The 13,496-nt window shown below is 40.2% G+C and overlaps 1 protein-coding gene across 1 annotated transcript in view; it reads right to left on the reverse strand.

Moving 5' to 3' along the window:
* Window positions 1-13,496, reverse strand: part of CPZ (carboxypeptidase Z) — a 1,352,173-nt gene that overhangs the window by 77,404 nt on the left and 1,261,273 nt on the right. The window lies entirely within an intron of this gene.

The raw sequence follows: 13,496 nt of genomic DNA on the forward strand, positions 1-13,496 counted from the left end.
AATGCAAAAAACTATCTTGAAGATTCAGAAAGACAGACTTGTAGGCAAATGCTAGGCTATTAGTCTGCAGACTATTTCAAGCATAGCAAATAACCAGAGGTCAGAATCAAATCCTGTACATTATATCTGTGAGGTTAAGAAGTTACCCATTATGCCAAGTGAACAATGGCATACATAAAGAGCTTCATATACTTTAAACTGTAAAAGAATACAATCAAATACAAATTCTTCTCAGTGTAGGACATTAAGGCTTTGGTTTAATTAATAAGCTGCTTTCTCTACTGAGGGTGGAGGGTTCAAAATTTCATTCTCCTTTTACTTAACCCTCCCTCCCCCTGAAGTCTTAAGGTAATATGTTAAACGTATCCCTGGTGTCACTAAGGAACTGGGTACTATGGTGAGTATACAGCATTCAAAACATTTCCCACCCCTTTCACTTTAACGCTTCTATATTTTTCCAAGACTTAAAAGTAATATATGAAAACATATCTGGTGTCTAGTGGTAGGGCAGAGGGCTAAATCTCTATGTAACCATTTGAAACACTGGGACCCAAAACACGGATACTGAATGGCTAGAAGAACGGACTTACATATACAAAGTCCTAGATGGCCATTTCTCGGAATATTCCCTTTTCTCCAAGGTATGGTGATCTCAGTGGTGGGATAGATACGTTCAGAGGGTGTGGAGTGTGTGGGGACTTAACTCTCCCCCACAAAAAGAAATTTAAAGGAAAAAAGTGATTTTTTTAAATTCATACGTCTGTGTTTTCTGTCTTTTTTGACTTGTCGATTTCAATAGGGAGCCAAATCTCTACTGCAGAGCTGTTTGTTAGTGCTGAGGGTAAAGGACTGGAATCTTTTTAGGTGCATTTAGGGCACAATATAAAGCATATCCCTGGGATCTAGTGTTCTTCCAGCACCTTATCATTCATGCTGCAAAACCTACCCTATTACATTTTTTTAATTACCTTTACAGCATGATATTCAGTGCATCCCTAGTGTCCAGTGTTCCTCCCACCTTTTAGAGCATGTTATACAAAGTATCCCTTGTAAGTAGTGTCCCCTCCACCCTCTAGGGCATAATACACGGAGTATCCCTGGTGTCTTGTGTTCCCCTGCCCCACCCATCTTCACGCTGCAAAGGTTGTTCAATTACCTTTTTAAGTGCCTTCAGAGTGTGATATACAGAGTATTCATCATGTCTAGTGTTCATCTCCCCAACATTTCAGGATTTTCTTGTTAGTCTAGGGCAGTGTGGAGATGTGACAGCACTCCCCGCACATACACATTATGCATGCATACACAGACACGCACACACACACACACACACACACACACACACACACACACACACACACACACACACACACACACACACACACACAGACACACACACACTCACCCAAATGTACTCACAGACAAACTTATCTACTCACCCACACGCACATACAAAAATACACAGACACACATACCCTTCCTTTCCCCTAAATAGCCCCATCCACTGTACCCACCCAAGCAGACACATACACATGCTATTGGAGACACACACACACACACACACACACACACACACAAAAGCACACCTGAGGCTACACCCAAACACACATGCACACACCCCACAAAACTACCTTGCTACTAACCCCCTGACAATTACCTCTCTGACATGACCTCACCCTTTGGAGGTTAAGGGTGGATGCAAACTTTTGGCCATGTTTATTAGCATGGCTAGATGAGGTAACTTACGTTGCCTATTGATTCTCTGAATTGCACTGCTGCACAAATGCCTTACAGCAGGCATTTACAGGGGATAGTATGCTCCCCCAGAATGCTTCATTAGCATGGTAGGCCACAAACAGAACCCAATGTGGTGCTGCACCTCTTTGTGATACAGCACAGAAATGGATATGTCTCTGAATTGGAAATGGTTAGTGTGAGGGGTTTACCAGTTATGGCAACCTTTCTGAATGCCGCCCTGTTTATCTTCTACATATAAACGAATGCTTGAATAAATAGTTTCACCCCTGTCATTTTTTTAAAGCATGCATATTCTCATTAACCCTTTCATGTATTTTTACTACAGTTTTTCCATATAAAAACAGTGCACTTTCTGCAGCATGCAGCATAAATAAACAAGGTGTTACAACTTACATAAGCAGTTGATATAAATTATTGTTGATTTTCGAAACAATCCAACATGACACCATATTCATAAGCATCATGAACACACAGCATGTGCAGTCTGAGTGTCAATGACTCAGTTCCACTCAATTATTCCATAATCAAATGAAAACAAATTAAAACCATACTTATATTACTTATTTTTGTATTTTATTTATTTATTTGACATTTGTTTACTGGGAAAGTCCACTGGGCCTAAGTGAACTCATTTTCAGTGGAGGCCCGGGGAGAAAAGCTCCAGCATGTAAGATTTACAATAATTACAATCAGTTACAAAATGCTATTTTTCATAATAGTTGAACACTATATACAGTATTATTATAACTTGATTTATTTCAAATTATTATTCCTTGAACATTAAAGAGCCATTTCTTTGTTGATCAGAATGTCTACCTTAGCAAAAAGAGATACATTTACTTAGTAAGGAGCTAGGGAGTTACTGCTGTTATGGAAAATAGTTATGTCTCATGTTTATTCTTCACTAAATACATATTAACTTGTAGTTTCTTCAGACAAGTCAAATAAAATGTTTATGATATCTTTATTTCAAGGGCAAGCTGAAAAACATGCTTAATTATGGGTTGTGAGGGTGGCCTAATGGTTAAGGTGTTTACCTTATAAACACAAGGTGCAGGATTTGAGTCTCACAAAGGATAATTGGCTAGGTTTAAAATGACTCACAAGGGCAGTTAGCCTAGTACTAATATAAAGTAGTAGCCTTATATTTTAAGGTCTCTCTATTAGCAAACTGTAGTGCACTGGCAGATTACTGAAGGCAAAGTAAGTGCTGAAGTAGTTAAGGGATGTTATGTTGGAAAGCCTAGTTTCAGAAAGTTAATGAATTGTGGCAGGCATCTGTGGAAACCAGATTACCAATTACGCTCTGGTCTTCTGCGGAATGAGTATCTGCAAGACTCTCCATGAGATAGTGTAGACTGGTACTGAATGTTACAAGGGTGAAGGACAATAAATCTGAACATAGGTGACTCATGTTTTAAAATGCACTCTAAGCGAGAATCATAAGGATCAAATTTATTTTAAAATGTACTGATATGTTAAAAGTAATGTAACGTCAAAGTACTGCGTGCATGCAGCTGATAAAAAGGTATATACTGAGACTATTTCTGCAGATTTTAGCAAGCCATCTCTCAGCAGTGTTTATAAAGCAAACAAGTACCTTGCACATCATAAACTGTCTTCTTGACTGAGTCAAAAGGTAAAATTCTTTGTTATTTAATTTGTACTTTAATATTTGGTGTCTCAAGACTCAGATTCTGAACTTTGGTATTGCTGCAGGGCAGTGTGGAACAAATCACCCTGTGAATTCCACACTGCTTTTGAATTCCACACTATTTTGTATGGAATAGTCAGACTCAGATACCTAACTACTCAGGCTGTGCAAATATACTAGACTAGGTGGAGAAAACTGATTTGTGGGAAAATGTTTTTTTTTCTGTTAGATAATTGTAGTTAAAACAGTGGAATGAGTGAATAAATGTTTTATTTGAATGACTGAGTTTGTTTGATAGGTGTACGTAAAGTAATAGTGGGAGGAGCCTACAGAAAATAAGGAAAAGTTTATTGTGTATGTGCATATGACAAAAACAGAAATTAACATAGGGAGGCACCTTGTGTTGAGGGTGGTACCCTTAAGAAAAAAGACTAAAGGATAACAGGTATGAGAGATATTGTATGCTGTTAAATGTATGAGTGAGAAAATTTTAAAATAGATTAACAAACCCACAGAATGCTGGGACATAGCAGTGTGCTGTTCAATCAAACTCATGAGCCCATAGCATGCTGGGACATAGGTGTGAGCTGGTAAATCAAATTCATAAGCTCATAGCACATTAGGATGTAGGTGTCAATGTGTAAAAGTATCTTTAGGGGGTCCAAAAGAGTGGTTTGCTCTGGACACAGTACATATCCACCTCATTTTCCCAAATACAATGCTGAAGCTGTAAATTTTGAGCTTGCAACAGGATGAAAGCAAGTGGGTGCTGTGCAAAAAGCCTGATCAAAACCTTTCCTCTGTCACTACACAACAACAGATTTCCTACCCTTCCATCCATGAACAGCGTGTGAATTGGTGTAGTCATTTTTGCCAAATTACCAGATCCAGGATCGACAAGGTAAGTCTTAATATGGGAAATGGGAACAATGTTAAGTAGGCAGGATCAAATCCCTGCAAAGGGAACATCTGCCTATTTTATGTATCACAATTAGTTGTAAGCATTTAAATAAGGGGTTTCAGCTCACAAAAAATGCTCTGGTGAAGTAAATTAGAGAATTTAAGGGGTATTTTGAAAAAAAAAAAGAAAGAAAAATAAAACAAGTGGGGAACAATGGGAAGTACTCTATTCTTGGCATACTGAATCAGCATTAAGGGGATTACAGGATACTAATAAGAAGTTGCTACAACAGGTAAAAGAGAATAAGAAGGCATTACAGACCAGTAAAAAGGGATCCCTTTATGCTCTCTTGGCTGATTTGGAAGAAACTGGGACTTGCCAAAAAGCAGAGACTTCAGAAGAGGATGATAATCCTCCAGTAGCTATTGTACCCCATCCCACATGTATCAGTATGGGTGGCTCCTGTACAAGATTTTGCTGTTTCTTAGACCCCTGCATTTTGGTTAACTGTCCACCGGACACCAGGTCAGGGTGGTATTGTTAGATCTCAACCTAGTTCTCCTGTTCAACCCTCATCTTCAGAATAGGTATCCACAGTCGGAGAGTTTTCTTCTTCTTTTCCTTCTCCCTCTCATTTCCAACAAGCTTCTACCTCTCCAACAGAAGCACTAGTATTTGACATACTCATAGCTCACCATCACGTGCTCACACAGCAGAGTAGGACAAGAGGCTGTTCCCTCTGGAGAGGATCTTTTGGCACCACTCAGAAAAATATTGGGGGCCAATAATAGCTTGTTCATTGCCCTTGGACCACTTGGATTTACATTCTATGTCCAAAAGTTTTCCAAATATTAAAAAAGAGCCATTAAGTTTTAAGGAAGAATTAAAAATTGCAATAGAATTTTACAACCCTACTTTGACAGATTTGAAACAGCTGCTTTGGATAGTCACTTAAGATGAAATAAGAAAATAGTTACTTGAAAAGGCTGAAACTGATTTTACTCTCACAGGGAATACACTTATAGAAAAGAAGGACAGGGTTGTTAAATTAAATTGCAGAAATGTGTCAAGTTAAGACAGACTGGTCTAAGATACAACCATGTAAACAAAATAAAGGGAAAGCCTCTGCATATTATTTGAGCCACCTCAGAGCAGTGTTTGCTCAACATTCAGGAATACCAGATCCAAAAGGAAAAGCTAAGGCAGCTACTGCACCTGCTTTAGTGCAAGGTCTGCAAACCCTTGAACAAAAATCAAATAAAGCAAGTGCTTATAGCCTTGCAGGGAAAGGACTTGGAGTCCTTATTAAGTGCTGCAAATCACTGTACCAAGTATGAAAAAATAAAATGGAAAAGGGATACTGAGGATAAGCTGTTAACTTTGCAAATAAGGCAGTTTGAAGCCCCAGGGGGATAAGGTAAAAGCAGGGAAAGGAGGGAGATGTGTTGAAAGGGGATTTAGTAAAAGTGCTGGTCAAGGGGAACAAGGTACAGCTGGTTGGTAAAAAAGAGCTGGCAGTGACCCTCCTGCCTAATCTGATGGATCTTGCTTCAATTGTGTAGAAGCACAACACTGGACAGAAGAATGCTCACATAGGCAGAGTCCAACATCCCTGGGCTGAATGTCAGCCAAATTATAGCATTATTACCTTTCCTCCACCACCTCCCAACATTGGAAGGAGCCAAAAATAACTATACTAATTACGCCAGGGTAATGGAACAAAAATAAATCTTAGTCCTCTGCTGCCAGTAGATTAAAAGGGACCCTATGTTAAGGTAAAAATAAATTCAAAGAAAATTTATTTCCTTATGGACACTGGAACCACTAGGTATGTAGTAAATGTTACGTCAGGTAGTCAGTATCAAGACATAATTGTAAAAGCAGTTGGGCTAACAAATGCTATTGCCATATATCCTGTTTCAGAGCCTATACCCATTTCTTTAGGAACTGTTGAGGAAAAACATTCTTTCCTTTTGAGTACTACTACACCAGTGAACTTGCGAGGAAGAGACCTGTTACGTAAACCCGGTTATACTATTTATTGTACATTAGAAGGGGTGTATTTGGATGTTCCAACAAAATCAGAGGGGAAGTGTTAGCAGTCTTAGCACAAGCTGAGGAACAGCCTGTTGACGGTATACAGACAGGTGATGAACTGTTGCAGCAAATACCTGCTAAAATCTGTAGAACCAGTAAAAATAAAACTGGATCCATCTAAACCTCTCCCTAGAGTTCCGCAGTATCCACTGAAACCAGAGGCAGAGCAGAGAACTAAACCAGTAATTCAGTCTTTAATACAACAAGAAATAATAGTGCCCGCTAAAGGCCCTTGTGACACTCCTATTCTCCCTGTAAAAAAACAAAACAAACAAAAAAAACCCCAAAAAGGATATGTAATAGAATTAAGCAGGATTTGACGGCTGTAAACAATGCAGTTTTACCAACTTTTCCTCTGGTTCCAAACCCAGTAACAATACTGAGTTGCATACCACCTACAGCAAAATAATATTTTTTTCTGTGATAGATCTGTGTTCCGCATTCTTTTCTATACCTATCCACCCTGAAAGTCAGCCTCTGTTTGCCTTTACTTATAACGTAAGGACATCAGTACACATGGACACAGTTACCACAGGGATACACTAAATCTCCTTCATTATTTTCTCAAATTCTAAGAAAGGATTTGAAGACATGACATTTCCAGGTAGGTCTGTGTTAGTGCAATACATAGTTGACTTACTAATAGCATTTGATTCTTTGTCAGCAGGATACAATACACATTTTAACTATTCTTGCAAAAAAAGGCATAAGATGTAAAAAAAAAAGTTATAGCTATGGTCATCTCAAGTATGTTATCTTGGTCATCTGATATCTCAGGGTAGTGGGCAGATGCTACCATCTCATATTGCGGCAAATCTCTTAAAACACCAGAGCCCCTCCCTTGGAATAGTGAAGATGAAAATTCATTTCAAAATCAAAGCAAGCTTTAGCTACTGCTCCAGCTTTCGGGTTGTCAGACTATGGAAAGACTTTCATTTTATTTTGTCACAAAAAAAATGGATTTGCTCAGGGAGTGCTTGCACAGAAACATGGGGACAACTATTACCTTATTATAATTCAGCACTTGACTCTGTTGCAAAGAGATTTCCACCACGTTTAAGGGTGGTGGCTGCTGATGCCTCTCTAGTCGACCTTGAACAATCATTAGAGCTTAGGCACAATTTTATGGTTGCCGTTCCTCATTCTTTATCACTTCTCTTACTTTAAATGAAAACTCAACATCTCTTGACTACATGTCTAACTAAACAAGAACTTATTCTTCTTTATGTTCCATCTATTTCTCTCATACACTGTCCCATTCAAAATCCTGCATCTTTGTTACCTATTGCTGAAGATAGTACAGCACATGATTGTGTGTGAGAGACTAAGTATCTGCTTTCTCCTAAGAATGACATAAAGGATACTTTTTTACCCACAGCTAAACTAGATGTATTTGTGTACAGTTCCTGTAAATGAGAGCGAAATGGAAGTTTGGTTGCAGGAATATCCATCTGTACCAGTAACAAGGTTTTGTTCCAACAAAGACAAAAGGGTGTATATTCCACCCAGGTAGCTGAATTAGTGGTTCTACAAAGAGTTTGTGAATTAGCCAAAGGAAAAGTTACAAATAAAGGCTGTCTCAGTGTTCGAGGACCGGACTGGTCCAAAAATAATCCCAAAAGTCCGATGAAAAGTAAAAAAGTGTTTTATTACACTAAAGAAAGTACACAAAATAAAATATTAAAAATCAAAACAAAGATTGAGCGCTTTCGCCTCCCTCCGGAGGCTTCTTCAGAAGATAAAATCATTTCCAAATGTTCCTTATTTAATACATATTGCTCCAAAATCATTGGCTAGCAGTATCACCATTGATTAACTAATTAAACATTAAAGGGCTGGCATATGAAAAAGAACCTAACGTATACAACAACAAAGGACAGTTTACCAAAAAGGCAATACAATGAAAAAATGAAATAAAATAAAATAAAATGAAATGAGGACAAACCCAAACATACTTTAAATATTTAATGTATGCTGTAAAAAATGTATATATATATATATATATATATATATATATATATATATATATATATATATATATGAATATATAAATGTATAAAAACTATCTGATTGTGGGGAATTCAGTCTGATTCAGAATGGTTTAAGAACAATTTAATTACACAGTGTAAATATACAAAATAATATATTTACCTACTAATTTAAAAAAAGTAAATAAATAATTAAGTATACGTAAATATATAAATATGTGTAATAAAAAATATATATAAATTGAACTGAATAAATAACATGAATATATATATATATATATATATATATATATATAAAATATATTAAATATAATAAGTATATGAAGTATGTAAAATATATATGTAAAATCTAAAATATAGACAATAAAATATAAAATTCTAAAAATTCTTAATTTAAAAGAAGGGAGTAAATTGGAACACTGTCATCTTGTTTTAACTTTGTTTTTAGTCTTTGGGTCTGCAGCTAGCAATTTTAGTGCTGGAGTTATAGAAAGTGGTCATTAAGGCCCTTGCCACAACATGCATCGAGCCTTAACTGCCAAATCATTTCCCTATACTCCAAAAGCGTCTCCCAGTCACCATCCCTATCTGGGTGAGCGACCTCCTCTATTACCCAGAATTTGTAATCAGCCACATTACAAGTCAAAGCATGCCTACATAGGGCATTATTCTCATTGTGCTTGTTTATATCCCTGATATGTTCATAAATTCTAGATCTGAGATGGCGCTCAGTTTTCCCTATATAGTAGCTCCAACATGCTTGACAAAATACTAGGTAAACAACCCCTTTTGAGTAGCAACTATTATACCTTCTAGCCCTATGTGTCAAGTCTAGGCTGGGTATTCTCACTTCTTTTAATCCAGCAATATAAGAGCAACATGCGCATCTACCACATCTAAATGTACCACACTTCTTACTGATCCCTTCTGTATTCATCTTTTCTCTTTCAATCATATTTTTAATATTCTTGTTTCTCCTAAAAATAGAAGTTATGTTCTTACCATAACGTTCCATGTTAGTTGTCTTCTTCTCGCCTTCTTCTTGCTGGATGGGTTCGGAGCCGGCCTCGGCCCACTGCCACTCTAAAAGCTCGAGAGTTGGTTCCACCGGCTCGAGGCTCCCCTTATATCCCACAATGCTAGGCGTGAGTTACCTCAGATCTCGTTTTTTAAGCTAGGCCCAGCCTATAATAGTAATAGAATAACTAGTAACAAAGTCCACCTCTATAAACAAGGGAGAAGAGAAGGGTGACCTACATCCTGATCCAGGAAATATGCACAGCAGAGCATATACCTAAAGTACAGAGGTGGTAGAAAGAGAGGTCACAATCAAAAACTCCTCTAGGTCTGTCCAGGCCAGGGGGAAGGAGGGTGGAAGAAGAAGGCGAGAAGAAGACAACTAACATGGAACGTTATGGTAAGAACATAACTTCTATATGTTAAGTTGTCTATCTCGCCTTCATTCTTGCTGGATGGGACCACGCCCCTAGCACCTTGTCCCGGTGGCCTAACGGAACAGACTCTTGAGAACAGTGGAACCAAAGTTAGCTCTATGTCTAGAGGCTAAATCCAGCTTATAATGAGAAATGAAAGTGTGAGGAGTAGCCCAAGTAGCCGCTGCACAAATGGTGTCAATAGGCAGTCTATCTTGGAAAGCTATAGAAGTAGCCAAAGCTCTGGTAGAATGGGCTTTAGGTTTGCTAGGCAGCTTTTGGTGTCTAATTTCATAAACAAGGGAACAGAGATGTTAGCCATCTGGATAATGATACCTTTGAAACTGAAAGTCCCTTTCTGCCTTCTGCATAAGAGACGAACAGCTGGTCAGATTTTCTGAATTGTTTTGTTCTATCCAAATAGTACCTTAACTGACGATGAACATCTAGCCAATGCAATCTTTGTTCAGATCTGTTAGAATATTCTGGAAAAACACCGGAGGTCAATGCTTTGATTTAGGTTAGCCGAGGAGGCTATTTTTGGTAAGAAGGACGGATTGGTTCAGAAGATACTCTGTCCTTATGGAACAACAGATAAGGAGGTCGGCAGCTGAGTGCATGAAGTTCTGAAACTCTTCTAGCTGAAGTAATAGCTACTAGAAAGAGAGTCTTCCATGATAGTAATTTTAAAGAACAGGAAGCTGCAGGTTCGAAAGGAGAGAGAATTAAAGAACTGAGAACTAAATTTAGGTCCCAAGGAGGAGGAGGATTTCTTACCGGAGGTCTGAGTAGAAAAACTCCTTTCAAAAAGCTTTGCAAAGCTTGTGGGACATGATGGCAGAATCTGAAATGCCCACATGAAAGTTAGAAATAGCTGCCAATTGAACTTTAAGAGTAGAAGGAGATGAACCTGCATGGAAGAGTTCAGCTAGGAAATCAAGGACCATTTGGATGGAAGCAGTGAAAGGATCTATGTCCCTTCCTTGAGCCCAATAGGCGAAACGTTTCCACTTACTCAAATAAATCTTTCGAGTGGAAGATTTATGGGAAGCTATCAAAATATCTCTAACAGAGTGAGATATTTGAGGAAGCCTGGCTAAGGTTGGAATTGGAGGAACCAAGCAGTGAGGTTCAGGGAGGGAAGGGAGCGATGAAACTGACCCGACTGATGGATCAAAAGATCTGGAACTAGGACCAGATGCCAAGGTCGCTCCAACAGAAACCGATGTAGAAAAGGGGACCAAACCTGTCGAGGCCAGTATGGAGCAATGAGGATCAATGAAGCCTTCTGAGCGATAGCTTTCTGTATCACTTGAGAGATTAGTGGGAAGGGAGGAAAAGCATACAGAAGTCCCCGGGGCCAAACCTGGACTAGAGCGTCTCTGCTGGGTTGGCCTGGTAACGGGAAAAGAGTGAAAAAATCTCTGCACTTGCTGTTTTGGGGAGTAGCAAAAAGGTCGCAGCAAGGCTGGCCCCACTTGAGAAAAATTTCTCTCACAACAGAGTCTTTCAGAGACCACTCGTGAGGCATGAGGATAGCTCTGCTCAACCTGTCCGCGATTTGATTGGACTTCCCGGGGATGTGCGTTGCTATCAGAAAACGCTGAGAAGAAATCGCCCATTGCCACAGTCTGAGTGCTTCTCGACACAGGGGGTAGGACCTGGTTCCACCTTGTTTGTTGATATACCACACTACAGACATATTGTCCGTCTGAATTGCTATCGTTCCCAAGGGAAGAGAGTCTTGAAGGGCTTGCAATGCTAAAAGCACTGCTCTCATCTCTAGAACATTTATGTGCAAGTGGCATTCGCCTGGTTGCCATGTGCCCTGGACAGTTCTGCCCTGATAATGCCCCCCCCACCCGATCAGGGAGGCGTCCGCTGTCAGAGTAGCAACCGGAGGGGAAGGAACAAAGGGTCTTCCCAATAAGAGCTGAGGGGAAGACATCCACCACAGAAGATGATTTCTGCATGATTGCGTGATCATAATGGTGTGAGACATTGGAAGTTGCTGGTACGACCATTGCGTGAAGAGCATCCATTGAAGGATTCTCATGTGGAATCTGGCTAATGGAAGCAGAGGTATGGCAGCCGCCATAATCCCCAACACTTTCAGAACTAGCCTGGCTTTGATTCTGTTGCTGCTGAAGAGGAGTGAGACTATTTTGTGTATGTCTGTTATTCTCTGATCTGTTAGTCTTGCAGACATGTTGACTGTGTCTAGATTTGCGCCTATGAAGGTAATAGTACGACAAGGCGACAAAACAGACTTTTCAAATTTATTGAAATGCCTAAATTTCGACAAGTGCGAAAGGTGTAGTCCCTGGCCATTAGAAGAAGATGCTTGGTGGGAGCTGTGAGGAGCCAGTCGTCCAAATATGGAAACACCTGGAATCCTTGTCGCCTCAGGTGAGAAGCTACCACTGCCATGCATTTGGTAAACACCGGGGCAGTGGTGAGACCAAAGGGCAGGGCCCTGAAATGAAAATGACTGGTTCCCAGCCTGAAGCGGAGGAATCTTCTGGAGCCGCCTTTTCATTTTATGTGATAGTACGCATCCTGAAGATCTATAGAGCACATCCAGCTTCCTTTCCCAAAAGGGGAAGGATGGACTGCAGCGTGACCATCCGAAATCTTGTTTTCTTGACTGACTTGTTCAAGATACTGAGATCCAAAATTGGTCTCCAGTCCCCTGTTTTTTTTGGAACTAAAAAGAACCTGGAGTAGATTCTGGATCCTTGCTGGTCTGCTGGAACTGGCTGAATTGCTCTTTTGCAAGCAGCTTTGAAATTTCCAAAGCTGCAAGATCCCTTTGAGCGGTGGAACATCTGGAAGGGATTTTTTGATTGGTTTGGAATGCGAAAGAAGGGAATGGAATAACCTCGAAATGATGGACTGTACCCATTTGTCTTGAGTCAGGGATAGCCAGGCTTTTGGGTACAGTGACAATCTTCCCGACTACCTCCGAAGGTAGGCAGTCGGGCAACACCTCAGGGATGCTGAAAGGGCTTGTCAGAGAAGACTTCACGATTGCCCTGGTTCTGCGGACCCCCTGCCTCTAGGGCGATCGCCTACCATTGTTGTTCCCCTCTGCCTCTGGCGGGAATCGACTTTAAAGGCCAGGCTAAGTCCCTTGAGATTGTTTACGAACCACATTTTCCCACTTTTCTGGCCTTTGGGGTAAGGCCTAGAAGGAGTAGAAAACGGACTCCGACGGCAGAAAGAGTCTTGCCATCTGTCTCGCACCTAGTCAAGGTTTCTTTCACTTGAGGACCAAAGAGAGATGATCCATCAAACGGGAATTAGTGAAAGACGCTTAAAGGGGTCCGCAGTTGCATAACCGCATCCAGGCGTGCGTAAGGCCACACCTGTCCCTGCGCCCTGCTCGCCCATCAGCCGCATAAGAAAGGAGGCGCATGGAGGAGTTAGCTATGGAGTACAGGGTAGCCAGCTGAGTGTTCATCTTGTCTTGAAAACCCACAGCTGTAGGATCCTTCAACATATCACTCGCTTCTTGATCAAATCCCTTTGAAGACGAGTAAATGGCATAGGTAGTTCAGCTTAACGATTGCAAAGGTCGCTGATGAGAACATCCGCTTCCGCACCTGTCCATAGACCTGGATTCCTTGTTAGGTGGATGGACAGGCAATCAAGGATCAGCTAGTTCC

This window comes from Protopterus annectens, chromosome 3.part1 (assembly GCF_019279795.1).
Source record: "Protopterus annectens isolate FY-2018-M chromosome 3.part1, PAN1.0, whole genome shotgun sequence".
Classification (NCBI taxonomy): Eukaryota; Metazoa; Chordata; order Ceratodontiformes; family Protopteridae; genus Protopterus; species Protopterus annectens.